We start from the raw sequence: 21,934 nt of genomic DNA, 5'->3' as shown, positions 1-21,934 counted from the left end.
TCGTGTTTAGGCTCGTTTTATTCATCTCAACAAGATCTTTGACACAAGATAGTACTCATGGTCTGATGATGGAGCCGGAAGGTGGTCACCGGTACCAATCAACCATGCAACTAAACCACTTCGTGTTTGGGCTCGTTTGATTCGTCTCAATAAGATCTTTGACACAAGATAGTACTCAGGGTCTGATGATGGAGCCGGAAGGTGGTCACCGGTACCAATCAACCATGCAACTAAACTACTTCGTGTTTAGGCTCGTTTTATTCATCTCAACAAGATCTTTGACACAAGATAGTACTCAGGGTCTGATGATGGAGCCGGAAGGTGGTCACCGGTACCAATCAACCATGCAACTAAACCACTTCGTGTTTGGGCTCGTTTGATTCGTCTCAACAAGATCTTTGACACAAGATAGTACTCAAGGTCTAATGATGGAGCCGGAATGTGGTCACCGGTACCAATCAACCATGCAACTAAACCACTTCGTGTTTGGGCTCGTTTGATTCGTCTCAACAAGATCTTTGACACAAGATAGTACTCAGGGTCTGATGATGGAGCCGGAAAGTGGTCACCGGTACCAATCAACCATGCAACTAAACCACTTCGTGCTTGGGCTCGTTCGATTCGTCGCAACAAGATCTTTGACAAAAGTTAGTACTCAGAGTCTGATGATGGAGCTGGACTGTGGCCACGGGTACCAGTCTACCATGTAACTGAACCACTTCGTGTTTGGGCTCGTTTGATTCGTCGCAACAAGATCTTTGACACAAGATACTACTCAGGGTCTGATGATGGAGCTCGAAGGTGGCGACGGGTACCAGTCTATCACGTAACTGAACCACTTCGTGTTTGGGCTACGTGTTTGGGCTTCGTGTTTGGGCATCGTGTTTGGGCTTCGTGTTTGGTGTATCACCTAGTGTCAAAGATCTTGTTGAGACGAATCAAACGAGCCTAAACACGATGTGGTTTAGTTGCATGGTTGATTGGTAATGGTGACCACCTTCCAGCTCCATCATCAGACCCTGAGTACTGTCTTGTGTCAAAGATCTTGTTGAGACGAATCAAACGAGCCCAAACACGAAGTTGTTTAGTTACACGATAGACTGGTACCCGTGGCCACCTTCCAGCTCCATTATCAGACCCTGTGTATCTTCAGTGTCAAAGATCTTGTTGAGACGAATCAAACGAGCCCAAACACGAAGTGGTTTAGTTACATGATAGACTGGTACCCGTGGCCACCTTCCAGCTCCATCATCAGACCCTGTGTATCTTCAGTGTCAAAGATCTTGTTGAGACGAATCAAACGAGCCTAATCATGTTACTACATGGTTGATTGGTATCCGTGACCACCTTAATCATCATCATTATCATCAGATCCTCAATACTAGTTCGTTTTTAAACCCTCGTTGATACAAACTTTACAACCTATAGGTACCAAATGCTATGACGAAACATGTAAATAAGCGAGTACCTATAATTTATTTCGAGTAATACTTATACCTTCATAAGTACGAGTATGGGGCTATTCATAAATTACGTCGTTTCAAATGGAGGGAGGGGGGGGGGGGTCTGGACATCGGATGATGGTAGTATGACGTAGGAGGAAACAGAGTCATCCGAAGCATGATTTTTGGATGATTTGAGGGGTGGGGGGGTCAAAAATCGTCAAAAATAGATGAAAAATTAATTTATGAACACTGCACACACTTACATTTGCACTGCATTTAGTATTTTCGTACTTACCAAATAACAGTTTTAGGACTTTAAAAGTTAAGCACAGTTAGTGTTGTTATGGTTGATTTCAATATGCTTCGCGAAGGATCAAGAATGTTTAATCCATCATTGTAGTGCGAGTGTGGTAGAAGGAATCGGCATACTGAGCTCGCACGGCCTGCCGCAGCGCGTAAAATACCTAAACTCGCTCAACGCCGAAATGTAATAGCGCTCTTAACAAGTCCACTATTGACATCATATTCTGAGAGTTTTGTTTATCTGGTATAATCCAAACCCAAGTTATGAGGCTTCAAAAAAACGACGAAGCGCTTCGAGAAAAGGTAGTGCCCTTGCGCTTCGCTTTGCTCGTCTTGGTGGGGGCACTACCGTGCCCCCAGATACGTGAGATTATGTTTTTATTTTATGCTACAAATGTTATGTGCCGTAAAACACCCCAACTAGGTAGTCTATCTATACAAAAACCTTTACAGTACATATTGCTACTACTTTACCGCTATAGTGCGGTACGTATTTTTCATCACACTCGCTCAGTAAATGTGGAATTGCACACAGGTTTAGCGGGAGTTATAGAAAAAGCGTTAGCCCTAGGGAGTTATGAAGTTTCTAGTGCCATAATTAACAGTTTTTTGTATCGTAAGTGTGATGAAAAACATAGTGTGTATAGTCGCACCAAACAAAGTCTGCAGCGGATTTGATAGCCCACGCAGTGTAAGTGTTATGTATGCGTCATAATTTCATAGAAGTTTGACGTTTAAAATGACACTTGCACTGCGTGGGCTATTAAAATCGCTGCAGACTTTTTACGGTCTGACTATAACTCGGGGCGTAATAATATTGCAAACTCGAGTCTATAATTCGCTCCGGCAAGCCGTCCCGATTTAACTTACTCTCGTTTGCAATATTCAACTTACGCCCCATGTTTCACAAGGTACTATAGCATTATACGTGCCTATGTCGAAAATTTGAAGATCCATATTTACTGAAAACGTTGTACAATACACGTGCGAATAGGTAATTTCATACTTTTCGCACTAATATCGTAATGTGCTAAAATAGGTACTCATCATCATATATTTATAAGTTACGGCGCGATTCGGGATATGAATTAGAGATTCACTAGACATGAAATAGTAACGATATGTGACGTTCCACGGTAAAAGGTCATAAGGTACCTTTTGCCGTGGAACGTCACATGTCTTTACTATTTCATATCTAGTGAATCTCTAATTCATTTCCCGAATCGCGCCGTTAGACTCTTGTCGGTGGAGCGATTTCCATGCATGTCGGTTAGGGTGGGTCGAAAAAATGTTTTTCATCAAATCTTTTTTTAATAGTAATATTATAATTATGTTCAACCGAATAATTTTTTGGATAGAAAAGGTAAATTAAGTCATATCTTTATCCCGCGCATGTGGTTTAATTTTGTAATTTTCATAGAAATCATTTTTTATAACTTACGCTAAATTTTATGAAACACTCGTATATTAATGTAGAATAATCTACTTATTCATAAGAAAGAAATAATTCATGGAGTATAATAACAAAAATATCAATAATAGCGATCTTGATTACTGATTCTTATTATCGGTAAGATTATATTAATTTTGGTTGCAAATAATATTATTTTCATATCGACTCTATCGTCACTATTGTATGAATGATATCAAACTTGTCCAACAATGCGCGGGCTGTTACACTTAAAATAAAGTACTGATATTAGACACATTTCTAAATGAATGTTCATTTAATAACTAGTCATATTATGCTTAGTATAAATTTAAAAGTGGAAAAAATACTGTCTTGGGTGAGACTTGAACTCACGGCCTCTGGATTGATACTCCAGCGCTCTGCCATCTGAGCCACCAAGACCTCACCCATAGCCAGCAAATCTTTCCACCATATTAAAATTAGTCATATTATGTTGTAACATGTGTTAGACAACATAATATGACTATTACAAAGGGATTTGAACAAAAAAAGTTTTTTCGACCCACCCTAATCTCGGTCCTCTGCCTTCTCCTTGACAGCTTGATACGACACGACGTTGAGCTTTTCCTTTATTTGATCTATGAACGTTCACCTTGGCCTCCCCCCCCGTCTCCTACTACTACTAGTACAGTCACCTGCAATAATATAAAATAAATATTTTTGCCGCAAAAATATGTGACACGCGCTTATGGCTCTACAAATAAGATCGTGTCAGATATTTTTGTGGCCTTCGTCGTGTAACATATTATTGCAGGTGACTGTACTATGAATAAATTATGTGTGCGTATGCGTACCTATACATAAACTTCCGTCTTCAATATTATTAAATTTTAAACACATCATACTCCAACATCAGACACATACAATGTACGCCAGAACAATCAAATTAATAATGCATGATTAGACCAATCGGAAACGAGCGAGAGGGGAGTCCTTCAAGTTAATTTGGCTGCCTTTCTCCCTAAGTGAAGAAATAAAATATTCAATACTATTACCTTAGGGAGGAAGGCCGATTGTGCGTTTTTGGACCAAGCTACAGAGAACATCAATGAGTGTGACATATCAGAAGCTCAAAACAGTGGCAGAGAGAAGAACGGAATGGCGATTACTCCACCGACAAGAGCCAGTCTCTTAAAATTTTCATGATGATCATTTTTGGTAGCGAAAAAGCAAATTTATGTGTAAATAAGACATTTTTGAAAAAGGATCAAGATCCTGATCGCTAGAGTCTGGCTAGCCAAAAATTGTTGACAGATATTTCGTTGTTGTATCACCAGTTGTCTATGATTAAAAGAAAAAAGCTAAAAGTCAGTTGTCAATTTATGACATTCATTCAAATTGTTTGCGGTTTATTTAAAATAATATTAATAATGTCTATACTGAGTGATGTTCGCAAACTATTATTTAAGCTCGTCAATAATTACCACAATGTGCGAAGTCGACGTGTAGCGTTGTATAACGAAAAACTGCCGACTGTACTTTACATAGTGGTAGAAATTATGTGAGCTGACTTTGAGTGCAAGTCAACGTATATTTAACTTATATCCTTAAGTACCTTACGCGTGCACAGAAAATCAAAAATATTTTCTAGTATCAAAACTATAATTCCTACTACACAAAGTGTGACCAGCCCAAGATTTTTTGAATTTCCCGCCAAACATTTGTGTAATATTTCAGTAGCCAGACTCTAAGAGATATGTGACGTGGGGGCCTAGCCAAGATGTCAATCGAATTAGCTTAGACCACGAATAATATTACAGATAAAGTGCATAATTATTTTCCATTGTATTTTCACGGAAACGTACGAACGTGTCTTGATATTTCAGTCAGTCTCGGTACAAAAAGTACTGAAGTTGACTGAAGTAGCATGACAAATACGAACGTTTCCGAGAAAATACGATGGAAAACAATTATGCCCTACATCTGTATAGTTATTATAGGCATAGTTAAATAATAATGTAGTATTGTAATATTAATATATATTGGTATAGTTTTATCAATTCTTATTAACATTCAAAAAACTTGAAAGCCACAAACAGTTTCTAATTATTGCCAGTTTTAAGATGATCCGGTACCAATCCGTGCAAATTTTACGTCCAAACCGTTAATTTGTTAATGGGCTATAAAAGCCTTTATAGGAATAATTGGATTTAATTGAGGTTGGTATTAGAATCCCACAGAGAATACCAAATGGCAGAACCGTGCCTTTACGGACGACAGAATCACTGCGTATATACCTAATAAATTCCTCACGTCGTAGAATAATGTCCCAAGAGGCGATTTGCCGGAGGCATGCAGGACCTGTTAGCACTCACACCGGAAGCAAGGGATCGGCTACAATTTAGATATAAAATTTTCATTATACATATATATATATATGTTACTTAGTTGTGTTAATAAAATTGAAAATCTTTATTTAGGCATAAAGCCATACGATATAATAATAACTATGTGTATACTTGGATACAATATAAAGACACCTTTTTTTTTAGTTAATAGAACAACATATTTTTTATAGTTTCTCGTACTTTTTTGCAACAGAACTTAAACAAAACGGTGGTAACTTAATCAGAATACCAAGTCATATCGTATTGATCTGGACGATATGCTCGCACGAAGTACATTTTTAGTAAGTACATATAAATAAAATTTCCGGAATACAGGCAAATTTAAATTTAGAACTTTGGAGCAAAGTAGACATTTTACGGTAGTTTTCCTAAGGGGCATGGCATACTGCATCCGACACGTCGCACCGTAGTTTGAGCGAGACAACGCTATGCTCGTATTATAATAGCGACATCCCACTCGGTCGCCGCTCCGACGTGCGAATCGGATGCAGTTTGCCATAATGCCCCTTATTCTAAACAATATAAAAAGAGCAAATATTTTCTGACACGGAAATTATATCCGATAGTCTAGATTCTGCAAATTTTGTATTCATGTAGTTAGAAACGACATCGTAAACGTTAGTTTGGGGCTCAGCAAAAGGGTTGTTTACAGTTATTTTATGTCAGCGCGTATGAACTTTAATTGGTTTGGATATTGCGGCATTCCTCGTCTAATATTTGAAATGGATACTTGTTCAACTATTTGGATAGTACCAGCGTTTTGTGAGCAACCTTGTAAATCTGGACATAAAACGCTTACAACAGCGACGAACCATAGACATAGACAAAGCTTTTACTTATTACATTTCTGACATAGACTAGGAATCCTCTAGACGGAGTTTAGAGCAATTATTTCATGAAACTGATGCTGCCACAAATACTGGGGTGCGGGGGACGAGGTGAGCGAGTCCCGTGCCGTGATTGGTCCGTTCAAAGACACGGACGCCACACAAAGACACTTTGACTCGAAAATGGAGAAAATCTACCGTATATTTGTGGCAGAGGGGGTAGCGCTACTATGCTCAGTCTGTAGGATGTCTTGTCTGTGATTCCTGACTTCGATAAAACGTTCCACATGATGAAATTATCTGACATTTAAATATCACTGAGAGTTATCTTTCTTTATAATTATACCCGCTTGCAGCTTTGATTACTTTGTTGTGGATAAAATGCATTTTTCTCATCAGTTTTTAAAGAATAGAATCTTTAGCTACTAAAAGTGTGTGTGTGTGTCGTGTGTTAAAAAATATAAGACTTGCTCTATTTAAATGGCTTCGAAATTAAGATTGTATCAATTTTGATACGCGTGCAAGAAATTATTGCTAATGACTGTAATTAGGTATATCATATGTTTTAGTTTGCGTTGCAGATATTTTCATATAATCTCCTTCATAAACTGAATTAAATTAAAATATTTTCTGAAAAGAATTTAATTTGTTCTAATACTCCTAATAATCTCCTTCATATTTCATGTCTTAAGTAACCCTTTTCAGTGTTGTAGTGCGTAATAAAAGATAATACCAGCTGATAAATGACCAAACGTACGACTTTGTCATTCGACCTTAAGGGTCGAAGTTCGATCGCGACAGAGGACTTTTGTCACCTATGTCCTGTGTCACATTCACCTTGGATGACTATTTTCTATTTATCTATAATTTTGCCTTTCTATTGAAGCGGAGACGAGCGGAAGCAAATATTCCATAGCATTGGTTGGGACACAGAGGAGCGGAGAAGAGATGTAAGTAGATAGATCTCAAACTGACCATACCTTCTCACCGTACTGGTTTTATGACTAATTCTTTCGCCGTCCAGGCTAGTCGTCTTTGGAATTCACTCCCTCTAAATATTAGACAAGCTCCAAGTAAGTTTTTTTTTAAGCGGTTGTTGCGTAAGCATTTGCTAAAACAAGAGTTCGAATAATATCCATCATTATTATATTTATAGTATGTATTGTATAAATATGTAGTAGTTTATATATATTTTATTTATTTATGTAGTTTATATGTATAGTTTGCTTTTTTTATTTTCACTGAATAGGTATATTTCTCTCTCTGCACCAATTGTAGATGTCTGTTTGGCCCTATGGTTGACTGGTAGAGAATGCCATTTGGCATTAAGTCCGCCATTTGTACATTTTTGTATATACTTTGTGCAATAAAGTTTAAATAAATAAATAAATGTAAGTAGATATTGTAGATTACAAGAAATGCTACTGCTCGATTCCTCTCATCTTCGCTCGTCTCCTCATCGGAAAAGCATCGTGGGTATTTTTTGTATAGAAAATCTGAAACAAGTTGAAACTATAGTCTAAGTTTTATTTTTTATGATGCAGGAGGCAACCGAGCTGACGAACAAATACCGCGGAAATAAAACAAAACGTGTAAAAAATCTATGTACTGACTCTATTCTTTAGGCGCATGCAGCTAAGAAATGTAAATTTTTTGAGGTGTGAGATCTGCTAATAAAAATTATATAAAATATGTATTGTTTTGTCATACAAAATTAATTCCTCGATGTAGATGTGTCAATATCAATAAAATGGTTTTGAATAGATCTGCCAAATAGATTATTACTTTGATTTTTTTTCTTAATATAAAAATAATGTAATTTCCCTGGAGACACCAATAAATCTACAGTACATTACTTATAAATGCCAGTTTTCATATAAGTCAATAACTTTGTTTTTCCCCGTTGGCCGTTGTGGCAAGTAACTTGGCAACTTCAGTCCATTTAAAATTGATTCAGTTTGAAACCAGTCGAGTGCCGAGTCGAGTTGCTTAACTTGTTCAAAGTATTTAGTTGGTTTGACGTTACAGACATTTAACAAGTTTAATGTGTACTAGCACGGATATCATGGTCGCTATTTTGTCACCTGTCATGACATGCGTCATTTTAGCACTTTCATACTTGTTAGAACGTGACAGGCATGGTGACAGATGATAAAAAGGCGACCATCTTAGCCCTCCTGAAGCGGTATCATGGTCACATTTTTATCACCTTTCATGCCATGCGTCACTTTCGCACTTACATATTTGTTAGAAAGTGACAGGCATGGTGACAAATGATAAAGAGCCGATCATCATAGCCCTACTGGTTAACTTAAGGTGACGTAGGTTCAGAGCGGAGTTTTAGAAAAATCGTAGGCGTTTTTTTAGATCACAATACGGTTGCCGAAAATTTAACTAGCATTCTTGAGGATTTTCTCTAGTGATTTCATCGATTCGAATCCAGATTTTTTCTACACTCGCTCGATATAAAAATCACCAACATACCTAGGACTAAAACGCTCTTTGAACATTTGTAAATTTATGCACAAAAGGTAAAATTATGACAAAAGCTTCTAAAAATGCGCAATTTGTTTGTGAGCGTTGATTACTTTTTCTTGTTAAAACTTACAACACATTGAGAGAAGAACACGAACCTACGGGGCCTTAAAGGATTAAACGGAACTTGCAAATGAGAGTATTTCGTACCTTGACGATAATTTAATATATATTACTGTATCCCTAGGGTACATTTCATTCGATGGCGTTTTGCGTTAAGTGTCATTTTGTAAACTTAGAGTTTCCAAAACGTCCTGCTTGGCGCGCTGTTCAAAATCCCATAAAAATTAGACATAACGCAAACGCGAACGCATATCACGCATGTGACTTCTTAAAATTTTATATACTGCGTTTCACTAAACCCACATTCTATAAAATCTGCCTCGAATTATACGAGTTTCCTACAAACATGGTAAATATTTATTCTACATGCAATATGTAGTATTCCTAAGAAGGGAGTTTTATTTTGTGCATAAAATTGAACAGCCTGGGACGTAGGTGTCCTATAGAGTTTCCTGCAACGCGACTTTGGGCCCGATTCGGATTTTGAAATAGACATCTATTAGACATCTTTTAGACATCACCAACGATAACGATATGTTTAAGATCTAACCTGTCAAATTTGACATTTGCGCGATTCTGGTGATACTGTTGAACGATTTCCACAGGATATGACTTAGAGATCCAATTCACATCTAATAGATATCTTACTCTATCTAACGTAAAAGTGACATTGGTTGCCCGAATTGCGCTGCAAAAGAGAACTAGTTGATATCTAAACTATAACGTATCTAGAATGGATCTAGTACGTGTCGTCTCTTGTGAATATCTTGAAGTTCAAATACGGCGGTCTTACGTGCTCGGAGCCGGAAAATAAGGCTTTTGACGTCGTACCTGTTGTAGATTTACGTTAATAGTATGTAGGTAGTTCTTAGTCTTAGATATTATCATATGTGGGTAGTTGAAATAAATCAGTGTTTGACCAAGCCTCTTGTCTTTTACTACATGGTGACAGCGGTAAATTAATTAATAAACGTAATCGGAGTGATAAGTGTATAACATTACAGTTAAATAACCGTGTGTCAGTGTGTTAGTTGGGTGTAAAATGGAACACGCTCGTCCTCCGCCGGAATTAAGTGTCGAGGGCTGCGCGGCGGCGCGCGCCGACGCATGGAAAAAATGGTGGAAACAGTTCGCGGTGTTTCTAAAGGCATCCGGAGTGAGCAAGGAGGGGAAAGATGTGCAAGCGAGCTTGCTGGTCAACCTCATCGGCTCGGAAGGATATGAGATCTTTTCAACTTTCACGTATCAGAAGAATGAGAGTGCCGAGGATATTGATTGTATTAAGGGGAAGTTCGACAACCATTTCGGTACAAAGGTCAACATTACAATGGCACGATTTAAGTTTTTTACGCGTGCTCAGAATGCAGGTGAAACTATTAATCAATATGTGACGGCGCTAAAAGTACTCAGTCAGGTATGCGAATTCGATACGTTGGAGGACGGGCTTATACGGGATCGAGTGGTCTGTGGTATTTCTAGTAACGTAGTGAGGGATCGCCTACTTAGAGCGGAGGGTTTGACACTCGCTAAGGCGGTGCAGATATGCGAGGCGCACGAGATGTCTACAGAAGAGGGTCGGCAGATCGAGCGGGCGCAGGCTTCGACGTCATCAGCGGTCCAGGTGGACGCGCTCGGGCGCGCGCGCGGGGCGCGGGGGCGCCGCGGGCGCGGCCGGCGCGGCGGGCGCGGCGGCCGGCCGGGCGCGCGCGGCCAGCGGTGCTCGCGCTGCGGCGGCTCCTTCTGCGACCAGGCGGCTAACTGTCCGGCGGTTAACGCGGAGTGCTATGTATGTGACGCGCGCGGACACTACGCTAGAGTGTGCCCTAAGCGGGCTAAAGGTGATCGTGTGGACTATATGTCAATCGCGGAGGATGACTATTACACCGAGATATCGGACGACGATGATGATGATCTTTATGTAAATGTATTATATGTTCGCTCGCTAAAGGATAACTTGGAATGTAAAGGTAAAGACAAGGTTTCGGAATGGATTGAACCTTTATATTATAAAGGTAAGCCGATTCATTTTAAATTAGATTGTGGGGCTGTTTTAAATATTCTAAGTAAATCTGATTATTTATCTATGGGATTGAGAATTCAGGATTTAGTTCCATTCCGTAAACGGGTCTTTTCATACACGAAAAATACGGTGCCGATAATTGGGGAGTGTAAATTGTGCTTTGACGTCAAAGGAAATAAATATAAATTAAAATTTGTAGTCACGAGCTTGCACGTTCAGAATATTTTAGGTTTAAAAACGTGTGTCAAATTGGGATTGATTAAACGTATAGACACTATAGATGTTTTGAACGTGGATGAGTATAATGATTTGTTTAAAGGCTTAGGTGAATTACCGGGAACGCATGAAATTATAGTGGATCCGAGTGTATCCCCGGTAATTTGCCCTGTACGTAGAATACCGTTAGGTATGAAAGATAAATTGCGTGATGAAATAACTAGAATGGAAAAGTTAGGCGTGGTGCGAAAAGTGAGTCATCCAACTCCATGGGTCAATGCTATAGTTGTAGCTGCTAAGAAAAACGGGGATATCCGGGTGTGCTTGGACCCGCTGCACTTGAACCGGGCGGTGCGGCGCGCGCACTTCGTGCTGCCGACGGTGAGCGAGTTGGCGGCCCGCCTGCGCGGTGCGCGCTACTTTAGCGTGCTTGACGCACGTTGCGGGTTCTGGATGCTCAAGCTAAGCGACGCCAGTGCTGACCTCTGCACGTTCAACACACCATTTGGTAGGTACCAATTTTTAAGGCTCCCCTATGGAATCAGCTGTGCACCAGAGATGTTTCACGCGCAGGTAAGACAACATTTGGAGGACTTAGAAGGAACTGACTCGTTTATAGACGACATAATAGTCTGGGGGTCAACTAAAGAGGAGCATGATTGTAGGTTACAAAAATTATTGCAGAGAGCAAAAGATATCGGTATTAGATTTAACAGAGATAAATGTAAATTCGCGGTTACTGAGATAAAATATTTAGGGCACGTGTTTGACCGACAAGGAATGAGACCAGATGATGAGAAAGTAAAAGCTGTCGTGGACATGCCTGATCCACAAGACAGAAAAGCATTAGAACGATTTTTAGGTATGGTGAACTATCTCTCTAAATTTATACCTAACTACTCGGAATCCGTAAAAATATTGAGAGATTTATTGAAAAAAGAGGTGAACTGGACGTGGGACGAGCAGCACTCGAATGCGGTAAAAGTATTAAAGCAAAGAATTTCAGAAGCACCAGTTTTAGCACTGTACAGTGAACGAGAACCCCTGGTGATTTCAGTTGATGCTAGTGCCGTGGCGCTAGGGGCTGTGGTTCTTCAAAATGGGCGCCCGGTGGAATTTGCGTCACGTACTCTCACCGACACGCAAACACGATATGCTCAAATTGAGAAGGAGATGCTAGCGATCGTGTTTGCCTGTGAACGGTTTCACCAATATATATTTGGGAGACAGGGCGTGACCATCCAAACTGACCACAAGCCACTTGAGGCAATTTTCAAGAAGCCTTTATCAGCAGTACCAGCGCGCCTGCAACGCATGAGACTTCGTTTGCAAAGCTACAGTTTCCAGGTAATGTACACTCCAGGCAAATACATGTATATAGCGGATACACTGTCACGGGCAGCATTATCTGAACGGATGCATGAGCAGATGGCAGAGGACATGGAAGCGCAGGCGTGCTTCGTCTTAAGTCACGTACAATTTAGTGATAAAAAAATTAACATGTTGAGAGAACATGTAGCAAGAGACCACGTGAGTAAGAAACTAATACAGTTTATAAAGAACGGGTGGCCTAAAAACAAACACCAGGTTGATAATGACCTGCGAGTTTTTTGGCCATATAGAGAGTGCATGCAATACGAGGAAGGTATAGTTTTAAAAAATGATCAGGTCTACATTCCAGACTCTTTACGACGAGAAATGTTAAGTCGCATACACGAGGGTCATTTGGGAATCGACCGCTGCAAGCGGCGTGCGCGTGACGTCATGTTCTGGCCGGGTATGTCGCGCGATGTGGAGGACGTGGTGCGCGCGTGCTCGGCGTGCGCGTTGCTGGCCCCGCGACCGTCGCCGGAGCCGCTTTTACCACACGATATACCCGATGAGCCGTGGTACAAGGTAGGCTCTGACATCTTTGAGCTTAATAAAAAATATTACTTGATAATAGTAGATTATTTCTCGAACTACATAGAGGTAAACCAGTTGAAGTCCATTAATAGTAATTGTGTAATCGCGGCAATGACGGAACAATTCGCGAGACACGGCAGTCCTATAGAATTAATAACGGACAATGGACCGGCGTATGCGTCGAGAGAATTTAGAAAATTTGTCGAAAAATGGGATATAAATCACATAACGTCTTCTCCAATGTACTCGCAGTCAAATGGAAAAAGTGAACGGGCAGTACGCACAGTTAAAAAAATGTTACAAAAGTGTGTTTTATCAGGTCAAGATTATCAGATGGGGCTATTAAATTTTAGATCTACACCAAGGGATGGTATAGATTCACCGGCTAAAATATTAATGGGTAGAAAAATTCGCACACGTTTGCCAATGTATCAAAAAGGGGACGCGGAAACAAAATATATTCAAAATCATCAGTCCATTCTAAACAAACAGCGGCGACAAAAATGTAGATATGACCAATCAGCTCGAGATCTCCCTCCACTACAAAATAACGAAAATGTAGTGGTGGCCGACGGTCATAAACGTGAGTTTATGAAAGTGGTAAGTAAGGCTCCCGAGCCCAGATCTTATATTTTACGAGACCGTTTCGGACGTGAATGCCGGCGTAATCGCCGCCACATCATTCGTCGGCAGAAACCTCGCACTCCCACCGACAACGTGCAAGGCGTTGTTGGCGGTGACGTGCCGCAGCCGAGCACGAGCACCCGCGACACGGTGGCTGACGTTGTCTCCGCTCCGCCACCGGCGCAGGGTACGTCCGAGTTAGCCGTGGCTCCGCCGCCTCCACCGGCACCAATCTCAGTAAGTGTCCCGACCAATCTGACAGGTGCTAAGCATACTGGGCTACCCCCTGGCCCTACAACTAGGAGCAAGGCTCGGAAACTAGAGTCTGCCATGCCAGAAATAGATTAAATGTGAAAAATTTGATATATACATACCTAAAAGGTACATATAATTATTTGATTTTGCACAAATACTTTATTCATGTAGTTATAAGGTCACATCTATGTTCAACTGTAGGTCAATCGTTGTTTACAAGCAACAGCTGATGGCACTTACATAATTGCTTTAACATTATGTCTTAGAATAACATTTGTATGTATGTCGTATGTACTGGTCATTGAATACTTTTTATCATGTAACTGTATAGTGCTTAAGTCCTTGTGATATTAAATTGCCCACGGGTTGCATTATTAAACAGATTGTTTACGCTGGTGTTACAATAGCCATAAGGACTAATATTGTGCATTCAAGTTGCATCAGGTATGAGTATTTATTGACCTACTTTAAACACAATGGTTTTTAAATATATTAGATAGGAAGAGATATGTTTAGAATAAGTAATTAGTTATTAACTCGAGTTATTATGTAGTTAAACTATCATACTACTGATGTTTATACAGAAGTAAATTAAGTTTATTTTATGTAAAAAAAAAAATAGAAGAAAAATAAAATGGTGGTGGTAATATTAAAGTAAAAAGTTGAGATACATGTTTTATACATTTGTTAGCCAGTAAGACATTTATAATTATTTAAACAAAACTGCTATGAGGGGAAAGATGTTGTAGATTTACGTTAATAGTATGTAGGTAGTTCTTAGTCTTAGATATTATCATATGTGGGTAGTTGAAATAAATCAGTGTTTGACCAAGCCTCTTGTCTTTTACTACAGTACCAAGAAATAAGCATTTTCTGAGCAAGTATTCAAATAAAGTGTGTATAAAGTGTAAGATGCACACTTTATACACACTTTATTTGAGATAGATGGAAATACTGGGCAAAGTCCCCTAGTGTAAATTACGCGTTTGCGTGTAGTATCATTTTGTATGGGATATTGAGTTTCCAAAATGTCCCGCTTGGCGCGCTGCTCATAATCCCATACAACATGAGACTTAACACAAACGCGTACGTCACGTCACCCTATCGAATCTACATTAGGGGTTCAGAGGGGCTACCGCGAAAACCGAAATTCGCAAATTGCGGGGATCTTTCACTTTTACTCCAATGAAGGCGTAATTAGAGTGACAGAGAAAAATGCCCGCAATTTGCGAACTTCGATTTTTGCGGTTATAACCCAGGTGCGGCGAGGTGTCTGGGGCCCATTTCTCGTACGGTATAAAAACGGTACGGAGCGGTATAGGTACATTTGTTTAAAATCGTAGTTTATGTGGCTGTTAAATAATGAAGGGCATTAAGTAGCACTTCAGTTCCAGTCGTGACAGCGAAATTGAGAGTGACATCGCCCGTTTACGCGGCTGCAAAGCTGCAACAGTAAAGCTGCAGGAGCAATGCTGATTCAATCCAAATGTAACCTTAATTAATACTTTCTACTATATGTAAGTTGTTTATAACTTTTATAAGTAACCTTCCCAAAAACCCGTTTCACCACGATTTACGATATATTTATGGTATGTTACTTACCCAAAACTCCCAACTTCCCATATCAATCATAACTCCCAACTCCATTAAACACACATATAAACCTGCCGCAATAAGTCACTGGAAATATTTCGGTAACTAATTATGCCGGGATCGAACTGGGACCCTTTTCCAAGCCAGCTACCGCGTATTAGTCACGACTCAATGAGCTAACTTGAGAAACGGGGACTTGATTTATGAGTGAGGTTAAAAATACTACGAGTAGGTTCGAACGAGTTCAAATGTAACTCGAACATTGTCAATTGACATTGTCATTGTCATTGGCCATGGCCCTCGCTCCGGGTCGTTCCTTATGCAAAGGTTGTCTGTCCATCACGCTCGCCGCGTTGTCACGTTGAACCGCGATGGCTTCTTTGCATTTGGACCCCTCCAAATGCAAAGAAGCCATCGCGGTTCAACGTGACAACGCGGGGCGAATTTTGTGAATAGTTTTTGTGTTGTTCGTTTTTAGTTTAGTTTAAGACATTTGTAATTTTGTAAGTAGATTGTAAGATTTTTGAATTGTATATTTGAACGTTGTTATATAAAAATTATTCACCGGCAAAAAAAATGTCACCATGCCTCACGTTCTAACAAGTATGTACCTAAGTGCGAAAGTGACGGGCATAGTGACAGGCGATAAAAATGGAACCATGCTACACCCGCAGGGTCTAGTGTTATTTGGCAGCGGTTTTCTCTACGGTACTTCCCCAGTTGGGCTCTGCTCTGGATCTGGAATGACATCCTGTGCTCTACTCTACCAAACAAAGCGAGATGACATTCACAGAGCCCATACCTGTCTTTTGAACGGTAGTTTAATGACAAAAGTATTGGCAATGTGTTTAAATTGTTACTCATGAAATAAAACGGTTTTAATGGATTAGGTATATATTAAAATACATCCCGACGACGTTCGAAACCTATTACATTGTTATAACTATGTTTTATTTTCATTATTTGAGTATTTAGTATGTCTAAAAGAAATGAGTCGTTTGGACTACAAAAAATCAAACAGATAAATTTGAGGTGACAGAAGATGTACCGTACCTAACTTTTTCTTTCGTATAATATGATCACGACTTATTATATCACGTAATAATCAATTATTATATCACATAATAATCAATTATTATATCACATAATAATCAATTATTATATCACATAACAATCAATTATTATATCACATAATAATCAATTATTATATCACATAATAATCAATTATTATATCACATAATAATCAATTATTAGAACTCTCCGTATGTATTTTATAATCGTCTGAGTTAAGAGAAAATGACTTTATGTAGGTACATAGGTATTATACATTTTAACGCTAATATTTGAAGGAAAGGAGGGGAGGCCTTTGCCCAGCATTGGGACACTAAACTAGGCTAACAAAAAAAAATAATTTGGGCTAATCCGAAAACTAAACATTATGCTTCGTAGTAAAAATCAGTTTAACACGTAATTTGATCAAATACTAGTCAACATCGGTTCTTAAAAACTAGCAGTTTTGAACTCAGTAACGAGTAGGTATTTTAAAACTTGCTGACATAATGGTTATACTAGATTAACGTTCACATCAAGCGAATGGTGTCCATATATTTATTTTACTACTCGTTTAATATCCGTTAGCGTAGCAGGTCTCCGAGGACATTAATTTTATGAGTAGAACATTTATTTTTACTTGTTAGATGTGTCATTATGATTTAGTTTTTTAGTACTACTGTTTATTATAACTATTATAAGGACTTGCAGATTGTGATACGATAAAATTTCATTTATTTCGTTATTTTTTTTAACGGATGCATTTTATATACCTAATTAGAATCATATTTAGATACTTATATTCTATGAAGATACAACTCTAAAAGTTGCTTAGTGTGCAATATTGCCGCAATAAAAAAAAATTCACAGATTTCGTGCCTCACACGACTATCGAGCACATTGGAAATGAATCTACGGAATTCGAAAAAATATTGTAGCTGAGCGACGAGAAAGTCTGGATAAGGAAAAAGTTACAAAATAAAACTACAACGTTGAATGATAATTATTTTATTCTTAGACTAACACAAGTATCCTGGACATAACGCATGTGAACAAACAAATTGCAAAATTTCCACACGCGTATCCAAGTTTGAATAATTGTCGCCGTGGCGCATAAGTATAGGTACATATTTCATTTTTCGATTAATAAGCAGGATATATTAATGTTCAAAGTACAAAAAAATTATTACACGGCAAATCCGTAGTCAACTCGAGAAGTGGTGATCGGCAGCGGCCCATTTGCTGCAAGATATGAAATTTTCTTGACAGCAGTTTGACGCGACGAGAGATGACCATAACAGCGTTTGTCTATGTTGCACCAAACCTGAGTTCCAATAGGTACTACCAGGGTTCAGCATCAGCTATCTTGGGTAATACTCTACCATGTGCTCATCATGACGAATCGGGTGTCCAAAACAGCGTGTGCCTATGGTGCACCAAACCTGAGTTCCTTTAGGTACAGCCAGGGTTCAGCATCAGCTCTATCTTGGGTACTACTCTCCTAAGTGCTCATCGAGACGAGTCCGATGACCAAAACAGCGTGTGTTTATGTTGTATTAAACCCGAGCTCCACTAGGTACTGCCAGGGTTCAGCATCAGCTATCTGCTAGCAGCCGCCAGCAACATGCTGAGGTGAGACCATTTCGTGGCACTTTTTCTTTTTTTATGTTTCTCTGTACAAGTTTTTATTTTGTGTTTCTCCCTCTCCCTCTCCCTCTCCCTCTCCCTCTCCCTCTCCCTCTCCCTCTCCCTCTCCCTCTCCCTCTCCCTCTCCCTCTCCCTCTCCCTCTCCCTCTCCCTCTCCCTCTCCCTCTCCCTCTCCCTCTCCCTCTCCCTCTCCCTCTCCCTCTCCCTCTCCCTCTCCCTCTCCCTCTCCCTCTCCCTCTCCCTCTCCCTCTCCCTCTCCCTCTCCCTCTCCCTCTCCCTCTCCCTCTCCCTCTCCCTCTCCCTCTCCCTCTCCCTCTCCCTCTCCCTCTCCCTCTCCCTCTCCCTCTCCCTCTCCCTCTCCCTCTCCCTCTCCCTCTCCCTCTCCCTCTCCCTCTCCCTCTCCCTCTCCCTCTCCCTCTCCCTCTCCCTCTCCCTCTCCCTCTCCCTCTCCCTCTCCCTCTCCCTCTCCCTCTCCCTCTCCCTCTCCCTCTCCCTCTCCCTCTCCCTCTCCCTCTCCCTCTCCCTCTCCCTCTCCCTCTCCCTCTCCCTCTCCCTCTCCCTCTCCCTCTCCCTCTCCCTCTCCCTCTCCCTCTCCCTCTCCCTCTCCCTCTCCCTCTCCCTCTCCCTCTCCCTCTCCCTCTCCCTCTCCCTCTCCCTCTCCCTCTCCCTCTCCCTCTCCCTCTCCCTCTCCCTCTCCCTCTCCCTCTCCCTCTCCCTCTCCCTCTCCCTCTCCCTCTCCCTCTCCCTCTCCCTCTCCCTCTCCCTCTCCCTCTCCCTCTCCCTCTCCCTCTCCCTCTCCCTCTCCCTCTCCCTCTCCCTCTCCCTCTCCCTCTCCCTCTCCCTCTCCCTCTCCCTCTCCCTCTCCCTCTCCCTCTCCCTCTCCCTCTCCCTCTCCCTCTCCCTCTCCCTCTCCCTCTCCCTCTCCCTCTCCCTCTCCCTCTCCCTCTCCCTCTCCCTCTCCCTCTCCCTCTCCCTCTCCCTCTCCCTCTCCCTCTCCCTCTCCCTCTCCCTCTCCCTCTCCCTCTCCCTCTCCCTCTCCCTCTACCTCTACCTCTACCTCTACCTCTACCTCTACCTCTAACGCCCGTCTCAAACAGGATAGAGTTAGACCAAGAAAAATCTGCAGCGATTTTGAAAGCCCACGCAGTGCAAGTGTTATTCTGCCGTCATAATCCCGATAATTCACAACAAACACCGATAACGAACTCTGCGAAACATGAAGTCATAAATGTCCTGTGAAAAATGTCGTTCTGACTTTTTGACTATTTTAAGGTTAGGCTACAGGGCAAACCCTTAACCCGATCGTCTTTGTTTTAGGCTCAAATTGTAGCTGACTAAATTGTCCAGAGCCGTTTTTCTCAAATTTTTGATATCATTCTTCGTTTCCAAATTATTGTTTTTGACTTTCTCGAATAATTATTTTTGCACCTTACAGCTCTCGTGATTATGCGTCTTTTGAGCCTATTTTTTAATATCATATCTTCACAACTTTCCGAGATATAAGGGGATCGCACTTTTTCGTGAAATCGGACCGTATACTGGAGCGAACGAAAAGACATTTCCAATGTCAAAATCATAAAAAAGGTTATTTAATTTCGATTTGGGAATTGAGCTATTTTTGGAAAGATGTACCTACCTACCTATGGCCATTTGGGCAAAAAAAGTTTTTCAACGATTTTTTTTTAATCTGTCAAACAATTTTAAACCCGGATCTGCAATAATCTAAAAAAACATAATTTCCGAGACATGGCCATATTGCAGGCACCATAACACATGTCGATTCAAATTGTCAATCATTCGTTTTCACAAGGAAAATTTATATGTATGGCGTGTAGAGCTCATTACACTTTCATATTAATTAATTTGCAAAAAAAAGGAATTAATCAAGAGGCGTGACTATCAAAATGGCGGTCGAACCGGAAGACCTGGGGCCTTACCATGATATCCTTATTACGATTCTGTTTAGGCCCTAAACTGAATTGCTAAGGGACAGAGCTATATAAGTCGCATAACCAGTTCTTCCATAAGTAAGAGAGTTTTCTTCTTACCTCTACCCGCCGTAGTTCTAAGTCTGAAAATAGCATTGACACGATGAATCACTTTGCCTAATTAACGCGCCGTAGCCCGCCCGTGACCTTGACATAGAAACGCACCCGCTGAAATAGCAAGGTTAATGGACAAACCAGAGAAAATTAAATAAAAAACAAATTCGATGATCGGACCTTCCCTAAATAGAGACAGTAGAATTGTAAAGACTGTGGTCTCCGTACAAAGTGACATAATAATAGGCTACTTTCCTACTAGTCAAATCAGCTTCTTTTTAGAACTGTCAAAACGATTTGCTAATATGGAATTTATATGAAAAGGAGTACAGTGACGTCACGGTAAACTCACCTACTTTTTATATTTCAATCCGATTTATTAAATACAAATTGTGTTTAAAAATAACTGCTATCTAACAATTATCGCGTGCTTTATTTCGTGCACGGTTTTAAATAATTTAATTTAAGTACAGGAAACATCCCTATTTTGGATTTTACAATGATATTATAACTCCAGACAGGTTATAAGTGGTCTAAAATTCAAGAGCTTACCTTGTACAAATTGTACAAGTTGCCTTTAGTCGCACCGGGGCAAGCGAGAAATGTGCACGTGCTATCGAGCTCCCGAACACCGAATTAGACAAGCATATGTTTAACGAGTAAGTATAACAAAGATGAATGGTATGAGAAAATTAACTAAAACAGATTCATTCGTAGGTAAGTCACAAATCTCTTGCAAAGTATTGTCACAAATACCTTGAAAAGAAATAGGTGCTTACTCGAGTGAAAGGCACCATTCTGACTCGAACTATTAGCGAAAATACTTCGTCAGAAATGGGTGCCTTTCATCCCTTGGATGACAATTTACTATAAATTGTGATTGTTTATTAAACATTTAATACGTACAATGTATTGTTCTAAATATTTATGTATACCTAAGAGTTAACTCTCAAGTGCTTATTGCTCATCAAAATAACTTTGTATACAAAATTGTTATTATCGAAATACTCGAAAAAATCGGTTTTATCAAACTTGAAACCCGGTTTTTAAATGTGACTGCAAACCCGGCATTACCGGTTTTTTCCGAATTTCGTGAAACCGGTTTTGTGACGCCGACTCCACGCGACCGCAACCGCAACGTGTCGACCCACCTTAATCGAACGTTCCGTTTTACGGTATTGCTGTAACTGCTTCGGTTTTTTCGCCGATATTTCTGAACATGTGTTGCAAGATGTATGGCGGCCATTGTGAAACACTGTACTAAGCTACCTTCGGAAAACGTATACGATTTATAAAACAAGGAAAACCCTCTAGTAGATGTGCCATAAGTGTTATTTTAAACGTAAAACTTCTATGAAATTATGACGTGTAAATAACACTTGCACTGCGATGCTATCAAAATCGTTGCAGACTTTTCTTGGTCTAAGTGTGATGTAATTAATGGATGACCCCTTGGCACTAAGACGATCGTCAACGTTGTATCGAAATCAGAGAACCATAACAATTTGTTACACCCGAATCGGACTGCTGGATATCTTACAAATTACGTCAAATAATTAATCCAATGCTCGTCCATCTTCCAAACCGACT

The sequence above is a fragment of the Cydia splendana genome, chromosome 14, assembly GCF_910591565.1.
Source record: "Cydia splendana chromosome 14, ilCydSple1.2, whole genome shotgun sequence".
Classification (NCBI taxonomy): Eukaryota; Metazoa; Arthropoda; class Insecta; order Lepidoptera; family Tortricidae; genus Cydia; species Cydia splendana.
Note: the sequence above shows the minus strand (reverse complement) of the source record.